This window comes from Schistocerca americana, chromosome 4, assembly GCF_021461395.2.
Source record: "Schistocerca americana isolate TAMUIC-IGC-003095 chromosome 4, iqSchAmer2.1, whole genome shotgun sequence".
NCBI lineage: Eukaryota > Metazoa > Arthropoda > Insecta > Orthoptera > Acrididae > Schistocerca > Schistocerca americana.
The window spans coordinates 608,862,303-608,880,093 of record NC_060122.1 but is presented as its reverse complement, the minus strand read 5'-3'; the positions used below and the strand labels follow the sequence as shown (position 1 = coordinate 608,880,093).

The 17,791-nt window shown below is 41.5% G+C and overlaps 1 protein-coding gene across 1 annotated transcript in view; it reads left to right on the top strand.

Moving 5' to 3' along the window:
• LOC124613646 (mucin-5AC-like) overlaps window positions 1-17,791 on the top strand; it is a 253,948-nt gene that overhangs the window by 49,081 nt on the left and 187,076 nt on the right. The window lies entirely within an intron of this gene.

Genomic DNA, 17,791 nt, shown 5'->3' with positions numbered 1-17,791 from the left:
AACAACACCCAGTCATCTCTAGGCAGGAAAGTCCCTGACCCCACCGGGACATATATATATATATATATATATATATTTATATATATATATATATATATATATATATATATATAAGGCAGTAAACAGAGGAGATATAAAACACATCGACTAAAAATAAATTTGCAGTTTCTAGCAGATATTTCTATAGATACTGTACTGCCTTTTGAATCTTTTTCACATAAGAAGATTCTATTAGAATGGGGCCTGTGAGAGATGCATGTCACGGCAGTTAGTTGCTTCTTTACTTGGCTCACGGCGACTCTCAAAGTTTCAGGCGACTTAGTTTATTCCTGAAAATATCATTCCCATCACCAAGTAATGCAATGAACTGATTTTTTGATGCACTACATTTCTTTAAAATTTCGTGGATACGACCGCCTGGCTTTGTGAATACTGTATCTACCAGTCTTGCCCGAGATTTGATATGGCCCGTAAGACAAGGCTTCGTTTCGGTTTCCGTGACTGTTGTCGCGGATAAATTGTTAGCATATTTTTTTCGCATTTCTAGTTTGTTGATGAAGCACTGTTCACTGTAAATAAGCGTACAATTCAAACCTCTTTGCTGAACATACCGTTTTAGCGACATTTTACAACCTCCTGACATATCACACCTGCAAATTTGTTGACTAATTTAAGTCATTATATTTATTGTGTGAGGGAGACTGTTTTCTTGTTATACTTGTTGCTTTATTTAGTTATTGCAGTGCAGTTTAACATTGTGGAATCTTATAAGTTCTTGTTATTTGTAAATTTACCCATGAAAGGCGATCAGCTTGAACCTGTGAATAATTCCATCTTCAAACACATGTTGACGCCTGAAACGTCCGATTGTTTACGATTTACGGTCTTACCCTGCAATAATGTCTTCCAGTTTTTACGTTTTGCGTTTTACGTGGAAGACGATCGTCTAAGCTTTGAGCATCTGTTTAATGTACTGATTTGTCTCCTGAACAAGTTTCAAAACAGAAATGTTTAGGTCCCCAACCAGATTTTACGTTCACTGTATGAACTCCATGTAATGTTTGCGTAAATAGCAGTAGGGAGACGCATTATTAGCCTAGCAATGACCTCATAGTTCATCAAGCATCTCTTTCGCAATGTCATCTTGTGTTTTCGTCTCAGTGACAGAAGTATTTCAGCGGACTCTGCACCCCGGAATCGTCCGTTTGGTAGCTTGCGCCGCAATCTGGACGAAATATGGCCGCCGTAGCGGCTGTGACCACGCCCTCTTTCTTTCTCTCTCTCTCTCTCTCTCTCTCTCTCTCTCTCTTTCTACATATAGGCTCTCTAGAGCTGTGTGCCGAGGTGTCTAGGCTCATTCACATGGTCACTGGCTTTTTTTATTTTTTATTTTCACGTAAGTTAAACGTGGCTTACAAAAGAAGGAGAGTATGTCCAGAAAAAGGTAAATAAAAGAAAACCTAATCAGTGGTGAAAGTTGGACCACGGAGTCTGAACCTAATCTGAAAAGTTCAGTTTGGACGGTATCAAAGACTATAATGCATTGTGATGAGAAAAACGCCAGTTTTGTTTGCTTTTCGCTGTATAGTCAAATTTTCGCTCATGATAAATGGTCGCTTCGCGTATTTCTCACCATTCATGTGTGTCCAATAAACAAGTCTCTTGTACTGACGAGAAACGACTTCGCAAGCCTGCGCAGGAACTGGTTGTTAACAAACGCCTGGCTCTGTGAGTGGGTTGAGGAGCCATTTCGTCATGTGAAACAAAAAAATTTCTGCTATATTTCGGCGGCGTTCCACAAAAAGGAGATCCAACAGGAAGCAACAACATTACCCACGGGACGCGCGGAAAGCAAGACGCCATACTCGTATATTCGTCGTGTTCAGTAGAAGCCTATAATTGGTGGGTTTTATGTGGTACGTTACACCCCAAGAATACATGTAGCTTCTAAGCACCAGCATATTGAATGTATCGAGAACTAATCGTTAATGATATCTTTTGTTGTAATAAAATGACGGGAAACGTCATATTGGTGGTTAAAGAATTTTTGTATTTACTGTTGTTACTTTCGCGTTATAACGCGCGTGTTATGAGAGTAAGCATTTTTAAGAAAACGACCCATTGAAAATCCATGAAAACTTGTCTTTCTTGTTAGTATTCGTTATAATTAAATGTCAATAATATTTCAGCGATTAAAGCCTTTAGGAGATTCTAACACAAAATATGAGGACATTAAACGTGCTGCGTCTCGTGAGGCTTGCGTGCACGACAATGTCAGCTGCCTCGTCCTGCGTGCCGACGGCTTTTAAGTCCTACGAAACTGTAGGAGGTGAAGGTTTCTCAATCTTACTCAATCATTAGTCGACAATGGAGCGAGTACGTATCCACAAAGGCTATTATATCTCTCCCACAATGGCGTCGCGGTACGTGGGAGAACATACTAATAGACTAAAAGATTAAATTATCTCCGAAGTAAGTGCTTTTACAACAAGAGATGATTGCTCACCAACTACAGATATGAGAACATGTAGCGCAAGAAGGAACATAATCTAACATGGACTGTGTCCTGTTTTGTTGACTGGAATCACAAACCCTGTGTTTTGTTTACGGACTTGTTCCAGACGAGCCAAAACCGGGCGAGACGTTGGAAGAGAATTGTTGGGGCGATTCATGCCTCTTGTTACGTCCGTGACAGGTGCGAAAGACATGCCTTTTATAAACAGTCAAGGTGGGAACGCTACCGTGCGTTTCGTACTTCCTCGCGATTGAATGGTTTCCGCTGTTTATGTCGCACACCACCGTCCTGCTAAATATTTTGCAAAGTATAAACGCGTCTGTTGTCCACAACTTCAAATTCTTCTGTCTGCAGCGAAAGAACTTGCCACTTAGGCAAGGAAAACTAGCCTTCTCAATTTCCTTGACAGAACACTGGAAGGGTCCAGCAATACATGCTGCAATAGGCGACTGACTCGGTAGAAAATACAATTTTCGGCTTTGTGTGAAAAGCTCTCTGGGAAGAGAGATGCAGGCCGAATAGAAGGAAATGATATCATACTGATGGACGAATTAATTTCTCTTCCCACATAATCTACGCTACTCTATTACTGTAATTCTTATAATTCAGCTTTTAACTTATAGGAAGGCTTTTAAAACCTGAGGATTTTTACAGTTGGAGAATCCCAGTACGCCACAGGCGTAAATCCTACTAACCCACTAGTTTAATACCCATTGCTAAATACTGACATAACTACGAGGGGCGTTCAGAAAGTAAGCTCCGATCGGTCGCTAAATGGAAACGACTATGAAAATCCGATAAAGCTTTGCACAGATGTGTTGGGTAGTGTCTCTAGTATAACCCCAGTTAGCATCACGTCGCTCTTCTCATTTCTGAGCTCGCAGTGAGTGCGCAAAGATGTCTAGAAAATAGTGTCTGCCGCCAAGTACGAGGGCCTGGTGAGAAATTTCGCCTGAAGCTATGCAGCTAACATTACATAACTGTCGTGCTGTTTCTTCTTCAAGACAATTCTCAGCCGCATTCTGCAGGGGCAATGAAGATGCTCCTGCATCGTTTTCAAATGGAAATGTGAGATTACCCACAATACAGTCCGCAATTGTCTCCCCCTGAGTTTCATCTCTGGTCACATGAACCGCTGTCTTTGAAGACAACATTTTGACACAGACAACGAGGTTTAGGCCAGCGTGGAGAATTGGCGGAAAGCACTGGCGGCTGCCTTCTATGATGAGGCTATTGAAAAGTTGGTACAACGCTATGACAAAAGTCTAAGTCAGAACGGCGACTACGTAGAGAAGTAGCTGAAAGGTGTAGCTAATTGTTACAAGTAAAACATTTCTGATGTTCACTGTGGTTTCAATTTGGCAATCAATCGGAGCTTACTTTCTGAACAGGCCTCGTATTTACAGAAGAACGGAAAAACTAGTAGAAGCCAGTTTCGGGGAAGATTTGAGTTCTGGAGAAAAGTAGGAACACGCATGGCCATACAGACCCTGAGGCATATCTTAGAAGTTAGGCTGCAGTCTACATTTACAGCATTTGTAGATTTAAAGGAAGGTTTGACAACATTGACTGGAATATAGTCTTTGAAATTCTGAAGGTATCAGGAGCAAAATATGGGGAACGAAAGATTATCTGCAATTTGTACAGAAACCTGACAGTAGTTATAAGAGTTGAGGGACGTGAAAGGGAATTGGCAGTTGACATATTTGCCGACTATCCCCGATGTTATTCAAACTGCAAGCAGTAAATGAAATCAAAGAAAAATTTGAAGTAGGAATTGCAGTTCAGGGATAAGAAATAAAAACTTTGAGGTTGTACTGATGACGTTGTAATTCTGTCAGAAACAACAAAGGACGTGCAAGAGCAGATGAACGGAAAGGGTAGTGTCTTGAAAAGATATTATATGACGAATATCAAGAAAAGTACAACAAGAGTAATAGAATGTGGTCGAATTAAATCAGATGATGCTGAAAGCATTAGTTTAGGAAATGATGCACTAAAAGCAATCGATGAGTTTTGCTATTTGGCAACCAAAGTAGGGAGGACGTAAAATGCAGATTCTCAATAGCAAGAAAAATATTTCTGAAAAAGACAAATTCGTAATCATCGAATATAAATTTGTTAGGAACTCTTTTTCTGGAGATATTTGTACCGTTTGTGGGGTTCTTCAGAAGTGAAATATGAATAATAAGCATTTCGGGCAAGAAAGGGACGGGAGATTTAGAAATGCACCGCTAAGGAAGAGAGCTGAACATTAGACAGGAAGATCGAATAACTGATGAGGAGGTACTGAATCGAATCGGAGAAGAAAGAAATTTGTGGCACAACCTGTCTACAGGAAGAAATCAGTTGACAGGACACAACCCCGTGTATCAAGGAATCGTCATTTTGGTAATGTAAGGTAGCTGGGGAGAGTAAAAATTGTAGTTAGAGACAAGACTTGAATCCAAGTAGGCTGCAGCAGTTACACAGAGATGGTGACGCTTGTAAAGGATACACTAGAATATGAAATCTGCATCAAACTAGTCTTCGGACTGAAGCCAGTAGTATGAAAATTAAGGTTGGTGTGAAGTAGAGTTGTAAAACTAAGGCACCTTACTGTAGACTATCGTATGCAAGCACAGACTACAGTAGTTTTCCTAGCAGCTTTGGTTAGTTAAGGTCGTAACCGCGTTGCCTGTACATTATGTGTGTTGCGTACCTGATGACTACCTCCTTTGCGTATACAATCCGTGTCTTACTAGATTCCTTAAAAACTAGAAGTGGAGAACCATCTAGAAAGTCAGTGAGGACATATAAAGAGCTGGGTAAACTATGGAGCATTTTTGTTCTACACAGTTATCCTCCTGTCTGTTACTTGAAAGTAAACAATATATATGGCAAAATTGAAACTGCCAATGTTTAATTCAGGTTTTATTCGAAAACTGTTTATATGTAACGTGAAACAGAGGAATGTAATAGAAAAAAAAACAATACAGGTTTATCATACAAAGATAGAAATCGCAATTTCCTAAAAAAAGCTAAATTTAAAAAACAACGCAAAACAAAAATATCTCAAACATCACTTCAGTACTTCTTTGAACTTGCATAAAACTTGTTTCTGTTATTCATAAACAAATTTCCCATTTATCAATAATAACAGGAAACCATTGCCTTTGATCATGAGTAAGAAGTATGCTGTAGAGTACAAAATAACAATAATAATATAATAAACTGTTCTTGTACTAGGTCTACAACTTTGCTTCCGCCATTTTTTCTCGAACTTCAATGCTTTATTGCGAAAAACTTACAAAAAAAATTATGATTCATAGTATTGCCCATCGCTGGCCACTATATTCTCCCACCTTTCGGATAGCATACGTGATGTGTCGACAGAAGTGCCGACACAGTGTGGTTTGAGGAGACCGAAATACACGCTAAAGTTCACGCAGGATGGCGTGAGGTCTGAAACAGGATACGTAATGAATGCTATAAAGAAAAGTACGTAGCTTCTGGAATACTTAACTTTAATCCATCCCTGGTACATCGCTATTGACGATACAAGTGAGACTCTATAGTTTCAGACAATATACTGCTAATGGCGCCTTGCTAGGTCGTAGCCATCGACTTAGCTGAAGGCTATTCTAACTATCTGCTCTGCAAATGAGCGAGGCTTCGTCAGTGTGCATCGCTAGCTACGTCGTCCGTACAACTGGGGCGAGTGCTAGTACGTCTCTCTAGACCTGCCGTGTGGTGGCGCTCGGTCTGCTATCACTGAAAGTGGCGACACGCGGGTCCGACATGTATTAATGGGCCGCGGCAGATTTAAAGCTACCACCTAGCAAGTGTGGTGGCTGGCGGTGACACCACAATACGAATCCCGTGGCGGGAGAACTGGGCGTCTTTTTTGGGGGTCCATGAATCGATTCAATCTTGCACTTGTTCATATGATCGGAAGTGCTGGTCAGCCAGACTGTATGCCACTGATCGAAAATGGTGGCAGTCAGAGCAACGTATGGAGAATACGGCGGGAGGGATAGGACTTCTCATTTCATCGTTTCCATGTATATTTTGACGGGTTTTGCGACATGGAGTCGAGCACTGACCTCCTGCAAAATTACCTTTATGTGCCTATCGCTGTATTGTGGCCGTTTGTGTTTTAGTGCTGAATTCGAACGCATCAATTGCTTTCGATAATGATGTCCTGTGACTTCGTTTGTTTCAGTAGCTACGAAAACGTTCTGTCTTCCCCCGCCATGCTGGTCTTCGACATCAAAATCGCCGTTCTTAAAGCTTTGAAAACATTCTCTGCACGTTCTTCCACTAATAGTTCCCTCACAATTGGTCTTACCCAGCATTTTGAGAGCCACAGCCGCAGATTTCTTCATATTAAAGCAGAAGATTAAAACTTCCCGCAAATGGCGAGAAATGGGTACGTAAGATGACGTACTTAATCGAGAATAACCTAATGATGCAATCACAAATCGACTAATATTTTTATGGCATTATGTTTACAGATGCCTAAGCTTATTGTATTACACCTATAACCAACCACCCGGACCCCACTTGCCGCTGCTGCCGTCTATTGCAAAACGGCGGAAGCAAAGTTATAGACCTAATATCAAATATAATTGCTTTGGTTACATAAAGGCACAGAAGTTAAGCGATAAACTAGATTTTATTACTTGTAAAATGCAATTTATATTCTGTAAGATATAAAACATACAATTAACTAATACTGAATTACGGGAGCTTCTAATAAAGTGCAAAAGACAAAGAAAAAAAAAAGAAAACAAAGGGAAATCGTCGGCTCTCAGTTTCTGTCTTACACATTCATTTATATTGCTTCCCCTACCAATGCCACCAATACTTCCGGTGATCCCACCAAATCGTAGCTTTTGTGGAGCGTAATTGTAATCTGAAGTCATACACTGTCTTCCAAATTCTGACGACACCGCTGTCCCATTCAGTTATCGCGCAGGGAGTCCTTGAGTGAAAGATTAATTTATTTTTTTCCGGAGTAGTGAGTGGACGTCCAGTTGACTGCCCTGCGGTCCGCCAGAGCAGCCCTGCGGACGGTGACACGGAGCTCAGGGGCCAGCGTTAAATCTCTGGCGTGACATAATCAGCCGATAGCGACGTAACGCGCTGAAGTGGCGTGACATCACAGTTCTTTTGCTGCCTTGTTAACTGCGAGAAATGAGGTTGTGACGGAATCAGTTGAAGCCCGCGTCAGTTGCGAAAGAGGCAAACCGCTCCAGTCGGCTGCAAGCAGTCCCTCTACCCGCACTTCGTCACACGACCAAAAATTAAAGCGGATACCCGTTTGGAAATACCCTACAGACTGTAATCTCTGTCTCCATGCCGCCACTTGTATCGGGGGAAACACAGGTTGCACAATACTTTACGTTCGGAGTACTCGTCCCGTCATAGGTTTTTCAGTTGTGACGCTGGCGTAGTAAGTGCTTAAGGTTTGTCATTTCTGGTTGGCTTCAGGAAATATCAATCGAGCAAAACATGGGTTCCGTCACACACACGATATCTCGTAAATAATAGATGCAAATGAGCTGGCAGATTGCACAACATAATATTGTTGTGAACGTAAATCCTTCTCCAGTCTGTTACCTTTTGTGTTTGAGACGTAGCGTGGCCAGCTGCAAACGACATAGCAGTAACACAACAATCAAACGTGTACTGACTCCGGCCAGAGTCGGAACGAAACAGACAACATATCCAGAGATAATCATTTTATGATGTCAAAGACATTCGGGCATTCAATCATAAGATGGAAGCCAGCCAAAGAAACATAGTTTGTATTTGCGCAAGAGGTTGTGAACTTTTAACAGGATAGCGATAAATGGAAATACTGTAAAATGGTTCTTCAAAAATTTAACATAGTAATCGACTGTCATCTACCAGCCAATGTAAGAAAAATACTCTGATGAACCAACATGTGTTACACATATGAATTCCTATGACTACCTTTCACGGTAAGATCGATTGCCACAAAGCGTTGGCAATGTGCAATGGTTATTGCCGGATTTCATATGTTTTTGTTGTGGTTTTCAATCCGAAGACTGCTCTGTAGCAGCTCTCCACGCCACTCTATCCTGTTCTAGTCTCTCCATCTTCGAATAACTACTGCAACTTATATCCTTCCGAATCTGCTCACTGTATTCATCTCTCGGTCTCCCTCTTCAATTTTTATCCTCCACACTTCTGTCCACTATTAAATAACTGACCCCTTGATATCTCAGAATGTTTCCTATCAACTGATCCCTTCTTCTAGTCAGGTTGTCCCACAAATTTCTTTTCACCCCAGTTCTATTCAGTACCCCCTCATTAGTCACGTGGTCTACCAATCTAATCTTCAGCTTCTTCTGTAGCACCACATTTCAAAAGCTCATATTCTCTTCTTGTCTAAACTTTTTATCGTCTGTGTTTCACTTCCATACATGACTACACTTCATACAAATAAGTATTTTCAGAAAATACTTCCTAACCCTTAAGTCTACAGTTTTTCTTTTTTTTCAGAAACGCTTCTGTTGCCATTGCCACTCTATATTTTATATCCTCATTACTTCGCCCACCATTATTCATTCTGCTGCCAAAACAATAAATCTCTCTCGTTACGTAATCCAGTTCCCTCAGCATCACCTGATTTAATTCTACTACATCCTATTATTCTTGTTTTGCTTTTGTTGATGTTCATCTTATATCCTCCTTTCAAGACACTGCCCAATCCGTTCAACTGGTCTTCCAAGCCCTTTGCTGTCACAGAGAGAATTATAATTTCATCGGAAGACCTCAAAGTTTTTATTTTTTCTCACTGAACTTTAATTCCTACTCCAAATGTTTCTTTTGCTTTCCTTGCTGCTTGCTCAATGTACAGATTTAATAACATTGGGGGTAGGCTACAACCCCATCTCAGTCCTCTCTCAACCATTGTCTTTCTTTCATGCCCCTCAACTCTGGCTACTGTGTTAGTTGTAAATAGCCTTTCGCTCCTTTTACCACTGCTACCTTCAGAATTTGAAAGAGAATGTTCCACTTGACACTGTCAAAAGCTTTCTCTGAGTACAAATGCTGTAAACGTTGGCTTGCCTTTCCTTAACAAATCTTCTAAGATAAGTCGAACGGTCAGTATTTCTCCGGAATCCAAACTGAGCTGCCCCGAGGTTGGCTTCAGTTAGTTCCTCCACTCTTTTCTTCTCTGCAGAGGCAGTAAAGACTCTCCTGCAGCCTTTTTAATGGGAAGTGTTCGATCAACCACAACACAGCCCTAATTGGCTCGTCCTGAGTATCATCTCTGTTCACATGAAACGCTGGGTACGAAGACAACCCTTGGGCGCAGGCTACGCGCTATAGACCAGCGTAGAGAATTATCGGAAAGCACAGTCTGCTGCTCTCTACGACGATGGTGTTGGAAATTTGGTACAACGCTCCGATAAATGTGTAAGTCGGAGTGGCGACTACGTAGAGAAGTATCTGGAAAGTGTAGTTAACTCTTGCAAATAAAATGTTTCTGATTTTCACTGTGGTTTCCATATAGCGAGCGATCGGAACTTACTTTCTGGACAACCCTCGTATAAATAACTGATGTTAGTATTTTGCAACCGTGAGTTATTAAACTGATAGTTCGGTAATATTCACACTTGTCAGCACCTGATTTCTTTGGAATTGAAATTATGATATTCTTCTTGAAGTCTGAGGATATTTCTCATGACTCGGTCATAGTGTTGATGAGACTGAAGAGCTTTTCATGGCTGGCTATTCCAAGGCTGTCAGCAGTTCTGACGGAATGTTGCCTATTCCAGAGGCCTTGTTTCAACTTAGGTTTTTCAGTGCTCTGTCAAATTCTTCTCACAGTATCATATCTTCCATCTTATCTTCATTTATGTCCTCTTTCAAACCAACAACATTGCCTTCAAGTGCACCTCCCTTGCACAGATCCTCTGTATACTCCTTCCACTTTTCAGCTTTCACTTCCATGCTTAGGACTGATCTGAGCTCTTGATATTCATACATCTTCTTCTCTTTCCTCCAAAGGCCTCTTTGATTTTCTGTAGGCTGTATGCGTCTTTCTCATAATGAAATATGCTTCTACATCCTTACATATGTAAGAAGACTTAATCTGATCGAAACTTTATTTCCATGGCCAGAGTCAGTACACGCCTGACTGAAGTGTTGCTGCAGAGTTATTTGTAGTTGGTCACACTACGGCGTAAAGTTACAAGATAATGTAAACAACTTCGCATATCATTGTTGGGTGGGATATCCAACGGGGTCGGTTCAGCCATCTGTCAGAAAGGTTGTTCTTCCCCTCTCTTGTGGATATCTGAAGGTTGTGCATTTGTAGAGTGTAATGCATGCGCGTATAATGTACTGTTGTGTATCATGTTTCTGTTGTATGATGATGAAGATGAATATATGAAACCTGTTGCCGGCACACAGGCTATTCTTCTCGAATTTCACGAAGGGGTAGCAGGGCTGCAGAGCATAACGTCCCATCTGACGGACGGCTCACCACCAACAGCGTCACATGCCCTCATTTCGTGAGACACTACAGAGAGGTTTAGAATTTAATCTAGGATACTGATGTAAGCAGTGGTGATCAGTAACTTCATGCTACCACTTTTCCTCCCTTTCCAGCCAAATAGTGGCGGTGAAAATTGCTTCCACCAAAAGGGTTTGACCGGTTTACTCCAATAGAACACCACCCCACAGGCGTGCGTTGCGTCCTCGCGTACGGAGCTGCAGAGCTAATTTATAATGTTGGAAACAGTTTGTTTTTAATCATATTTTATTCCAAAGAACCTTCCTGGTGGGCATTTGCTTAACAAAAACTTCCGTGAGTGATTTTAGACAACGAGAAATTTTACCGCACCATAAGAAGTGTGATGACAGTGGCAACAAAGTAAAACAGTTGCAGTATTTGTGTACGTCCATCCGTATGGTTGCATATATGACTAGCGAAGCAGTCTGACTGTTTTCGGTGATTTACACTTTCCGTGTCTACGCTACTCGTCTTCCAGCAGCACAGAGGCGTATTTTCACCGAAATCCTGGGCAAAATTGCAAAACTTAAAGTTCGCATGACGATTATAGCAAGTACATTTTATAGTAACTGACCAGCTGGTGGGTTCATAACTGTATTTACAGAAGCTTGAGACATGTCTGTCGACCCCTAGCAACAGTTGAAGAAGAGCTTTTTCTGCCGGAGAACGTTTTTCTTGATTAAGGAATTAGCTAGGTTCTAATTCTTTTGTGGCTTCACTAGATGATTATTTAAAAACTGAAGCAAATCTACATTTTAAAGAATTGTAACAGCTTGCACGTAAAATATAAGCTATTCTAATTACTTAAATTTATAACACAATGACACCACTGAAAAGTTTTATTACTTAATATTTGAGTTAGTTTGTCATTTTCTTTAGCAGTTTTGAAAGTATGTGGTGGCTTGTCGGACCTATTCTGAAGTATTGCTACAGTACTGATCAAAAAACTGGTTCAAATGGCTCTGAGCACTATGGGACTCAACTGCTGAGGTCATTAGTCCCCTAGAACTTAGAACTAGTTAAACCTAACTAACCTAAGGACATCACAAACATCCATGCCCGAGGCAGGATTCGAACCTGCGACCGTAGCGGACCTGCGGTTCCAGACTGCAGCGCCTTTAACCGCACGGCCACTTCGGCCGGCACAGTACTGATCGGTTCAGTATTGAGAGCCAGTTTCAAAGACAAAAAATTTCCCAAATTTCCATTACGGATATATAAGATTTTTTAAAATAATGTACTGTTTTTATTTATATTATCGAAAAATTCACGCGTGTTACGATTACAAACGACCTTGCCCGCCCGGCTAGCCGCGCGATGTAACGCGCTGCTTCGCGAGTGGGAATGCGTGCCGGTCCCCAGCTGAATCCGTCTGGCGGATTAGTGTTGAGGTCCGGTGTGCCGGCCAGCCTGTGGATGGTCTATAAGGTGGTTTTCCCTCTGCCTCAGCGAATGCGGGCTGGTTCCCCTTATTCCGCCTCAGTTACACTATGACGGCGATTGCTGCGCAAATACTGTCTTCGCGTACTAGTACACCATAATCACTCTACCACGCAAACATTTGAGGTTACACTTGTCTGGTATGAGATGTTCCTGGTGGGTGGGGGTAGGCTGAAGGGGGGAGTCCACTGGGGGCCGAACCGCACAATAACCCTGGGTTCGGTGTGGGACGGCGCGGCGGGGTGGGTGGACTGCTGTGGCCTGTTGTGGGGTTGTGAACCACTGAGGGCTACGCGGGACGAAGGCTCTACGTCGTTTCTAGGTCCCCGGTACCATACAGCATACACACAATACACACACACACACACACACACACACACACACACACACACACACACACAAAACCTTAAAACTAAGTACGTCTCTTCATGACTCATGTGAACCTATAAAACTTCATTATTCACATTTAGTGATCTTTTCAATCAACAGTCAGTATTTTCAATAAAAAAAAATAGAACACGTATTTAACATAACCAGAAAAGAACAACATCAAGGATGGTATAATAACTCTAAGAAGAAAGGAAATAATGGAACTGTTGAAATCGGTAGATAGTTAAAGTCGTAAGCTCGGCTATCTGGCGGACAAAGGGCTAAACCTTTCACTCTGAGCCGCCATTACATTAATGATTCCTGTACTGTTGTTGCTGATACCGACTGGTTTGTTACCAATATTTTCGCGTTTTTGAGAGCGTCTGATATTTGGTAAGTAGCTACTTCTTTATTATTGTGACGTTCAAGTTCTATCTCTTTTTGTCATGATTGTGTACTATAAAATGTAACTTTTAAGTTCTATTTTCGTCATTAATGAAACCGGACTGTGTTTCACGGGTCGTTTATTTTAGATACGAAAAACTAAGGGATGCAGATATACATGCATATTCTTTTCGGAAAGGAAAAGCATAAAAATTAGTTCTTTCTGTTGCAAAAGTGGCCTTGGCACTACTGAAATATTTTGTTTTTGAGCCACGAGCTCGATAGATAAAAGTTGTAACATTACTGGCCTACTAAAAATCACTTTTGTTTCAGTTTTCAGCCACTGAAAATGGCAAACTAATTTTATAAAGAGTCTGTACATCAGGTGATTAAGGAATCATCTGCTAGATCATTCATATATTTCAAACCTGAATTTAAGAAAAAATGGCTTTCAGCAAAGAATGAGGAGAAGTGTTTACCGGAGAAGAATGCTGACTGCTTAACGATGGACGTGAAGGTACCTACAGTTTATTTCACTTCTTCAGGCCGCCCGTAAAAAGATTTCAGTGAGTCAAGTGCAGAGAGCAAACGTAGGAAAACTAAAGATTTGCGACAGCTTTCTACCCCTGAGGAACTGACATTTGCTACCAGTATGAGCCAGAGAGCTGCTAGAAACCCTCACGTGACTGACACGATTAAAAAAATTACGGAGACTCTAACAAGGACAAGGAAACTGAAGAAAAGGATTCTAATGCATGAAGAGAAGAAAGTAACGAAGCTTATAGCAGGTGATTTTTAATGACGCAGAGCTAACAGGAAGCAGTATGAAGTAACACAGAGTGCAAAAAAAGCTATATATCCTTTTACTCATTAGTCAAAAAAGTGAAATCACAATGGCATCCAACAGAAGACTCAATTATTGTCACTGAAACTTCGGCTGAAATTAAATTGCAAGAATTATTAGATTTCACCGACATAACGGCTGTGCATGTATTTAGAGGAAGTGTTACAAGGCACAGAAAAATGGCTCTGAGCACTATGGGACTTAACATCTGTGGTCATCAGTCCCCTAGAACTTAGAACTACTTAAACCTAACTAACCTAAGGACATCACACACATCCATGCCGGATGCAGGATTCGAACCTGCGACCGTAGCGGTCACGCGGTTGCAGACTGAAGCGCCTTTAACCGCACGGTCACACCGGCCGGCACAAGGCACAGATTCAGAAGCAAAGCACTGCTTAGAACTAATATTGAAATGGAGTTGCGACGGTTCTCAACAATTACATTTTAAGTAAAGATTCGAAAATATCAGTGGCAGTAATGCTAACATACTTCAAAAAAATATGCATACCGAATCGTCTGAGGCACCTCTCTAAGGATCATAATGAAATAATTTAGGAATATTTACAATTACTATTAAGTTAAAAGTGAACTGCAATACCTTAAACGTTGGCCTGTTTTGCGTCGTAGCTCGCTTCGGCCTTGGCGTATGACTTGCTCCAGTTCTCGTTCCATGTCTACGTATCTCACGGCACGACCCCCCCTCCTTTATCTATCTGACAGAGGGCAGAGGAGGGGGAGGGGGAGGGCCCGCTCATCAGTGTCTGTTACGGCCGTGGCCCCTCATCAGCGCAGACGCACGCCAAGCAATTGGCCGAGTGGCCCAGCGCTTGCTGCCCTGCGGGACACTAACCACTCCCCTCTGCACTCTAAGAGTGCCTGCACGTATTCGACAGCCCCACAGTGGCCGTGACTTCCAAAGGATGGGCGCGACAAAAATAAACGGGAGGCCATCACCAGTCGGTCCGCCATAACACACAGTTTATATTGGTCCAACGCCTCCGAATCCGTTCTCGTATATTGTCTTGTAACATACGCCGAAATAGCTTCACGAATTGCCGGGTCGACAATATACACCTCTATAATTCCTTTATTCTTCCATCTAGGTAGCTGCACATCTGCATCTACATTTAAACTCCGCAAGTCGTTCTGTGGTGCGCGATAGAGAGAACTGCGTGCTACTGTTAACAGCTTTCCATGTTATCTAATTCGCTTACTGAGTGAGGGAACAACGACTGTCTATACGCGACATACGAAGGTGGCAAGTGTGATGGTCACACAGTGTTATTCGAATACAGTTTTTGTAGACTCACCCCACAGCGTTTCGAGAGAAAAGTGTCGATTTTCTTCCAAAGATTTATATTTGAATTCCCCGACCACTGATCTGTTTACGACCCTGGTAGCTCGACTCCGAATTCTTTCGATGCCTGCTGTCACGCCTGCTTGACAATGACTGTAAATCATTTGTTATTAGCTGTTACCACCTTCACACCCAACCTCCCCTACCACCATCAAAATTAGCCCCTAACTAAACTTTAGACTGAAAAGGAGTTTTCTTTGAACACTTTAATTTCTAAAATGGCGAAAGACAAACAACATTTAATTTATATGTATTTTTTACTAAAACGCGACATAATGAGTCAAAGATTGCTTATTTGTAACAATCTTTTTTCATAGAATGATAAAGCAATTTTCAATGCATTGCGAGTGCTACCTACAGCTTCTTCTCAGAAAAGAACGCTAAATGTCCACATTGGTGATAGAAATTTGTTACAAAACATGCTTCCACGGAATCACTCCTCCCTTACAACCCTTCCTTCACCCGCACCCTGCACTCCCATTTAAAAATAAACAAGTTAGACGCGTTTATTATATTTAAACCTACTGTTTGTAAATAACTTGATTTCTGGACTAATTACTGCTGAACTAACATAAATTAGGAGACTTCAGGCTGACAATGCATTGTGTCTGACCACTACCACTAATAATAACAATAACAATGTAGTGTAGGCTCTACAGCAGTGTAGTAGCCATTACATTCTTACTGTTATGCTGTCAATTAGTTCGCTCATTGTTACGAATGATGAGAAATCAATAATTAAGCAAATTCCGATCTGTTGTGGGAAATACCCAAAACTCTGTGAAAGCATTCTCATGAGACATTTAAGCATTGTGAAGCATGTGTCTCAGTATTAATTTCATAGAAGCGTGATACAAAATTCTAAGTGTGTGTGTATCTCCATTACGTAGTCGGTAGATCACTTTTACAAGGATATTGTACATGTCCTGGTATTATAATTTATAAACAACGAAAATAACGTAATTAAGTGTAAGAACAACATCTTCATCTAGTAGTCCATGGACTACATGATGAAGATAATGCTCATACATTCAATTAAGTTGTTTTTCCTGTTCTTAATTTCTGATACAAAGACACGTCCAATACCCTCGTGAAAGTCTGGCCGAGTTTTGAATAAAGCTACAAGAACAACAACAACTAATACTACTACTACTATTACTATACATCCGCTTCAGAAGCTGTACCGTCCGCGACACTGTGTCATGCGATTTGTCGATTCCCGGCGGGGACAGGGATTTTCTCTGCCTCGTGATGACTGGGTGTTGTATGATGTCCTTAGGTTAGTTAGGTTTAAGTAGTTCTAAGTTCTAGTGGACTGATGACCATAGATGTTAAGTACCATAGTGCTCAGAGCCATTTGAACCATCATGCGATTTGTTTTTACCCTCAGAAAATTACATTTTACCCCTCAGGGGGAAATTATCCCCAGGCTGCGAACCACAGCTCTAAACTCTAAAGCATAACTCTGCAACTTTCGCAACTTCTCTATAGACACGTAAGCTTTCCTAAAAACTAAGTTTTACTTTCGCTCTTTCTAATATTGATTTTATGTGAACATCCCATTTCATGTCGCATCTTACTTACTGCCACCATATACAGCCTGTTCCAATGGAGATAGTACCTTTTTAAAGGGCCACCATGATGAGATGCAGATGTAGTCGCGACATCTACCGCACCTAATCGAACTCACATAGTATCCCATTCAAATCAGTGTGCGCATCGAAGCAGTGGAGGAGTTCTGTCGTGTTCACAGCGTTACAACTGACCGCCACACAACACCCCGTGGAAGAGATCGCGATCTCCACGTCCCAGACAGAATGGCAATACCCATGTCGATAAAACAATAGCGTGAGGTGACTTTTGTAATCACTGTGAAGCGTAAGGGACTCGAAATTGAAGTTCAACGCCGGAGAGCATCCGACGAGTTCGTCAGCTCTACAACGAAGTCGTCAGTGATGCGTCTGTTTTCGTTTCCCAACATTACAAATCCCTCTTAAGTCTTTGCTGAGGTTTGTGAAACAGGATTTAAGATTTCATCATTATAAGCTGCAAGTGGCGCAACTTTTACGGCCGGGAGATAAAGTGAGAAAGCACAATTTCTGTATTGTCAATAAAGAAAACTTCTGACATTATTCGTACACTAATCCGCACCTCATTCGTGAAAAGACGCAGCGTAGCCCAATGGTTGTCGTCTGGTGAGCTATTGGACAGTCAGTTGTAAATTTTGGCCCATATCTTTTTGAAAACAACGACAGCTAGTGAGTTTCGATCCAGGACGGTGTAACCTGGTGATTAACAATTTCTTCACACCACCACTGCAGGGACATTGCCGCCAAAACGGGA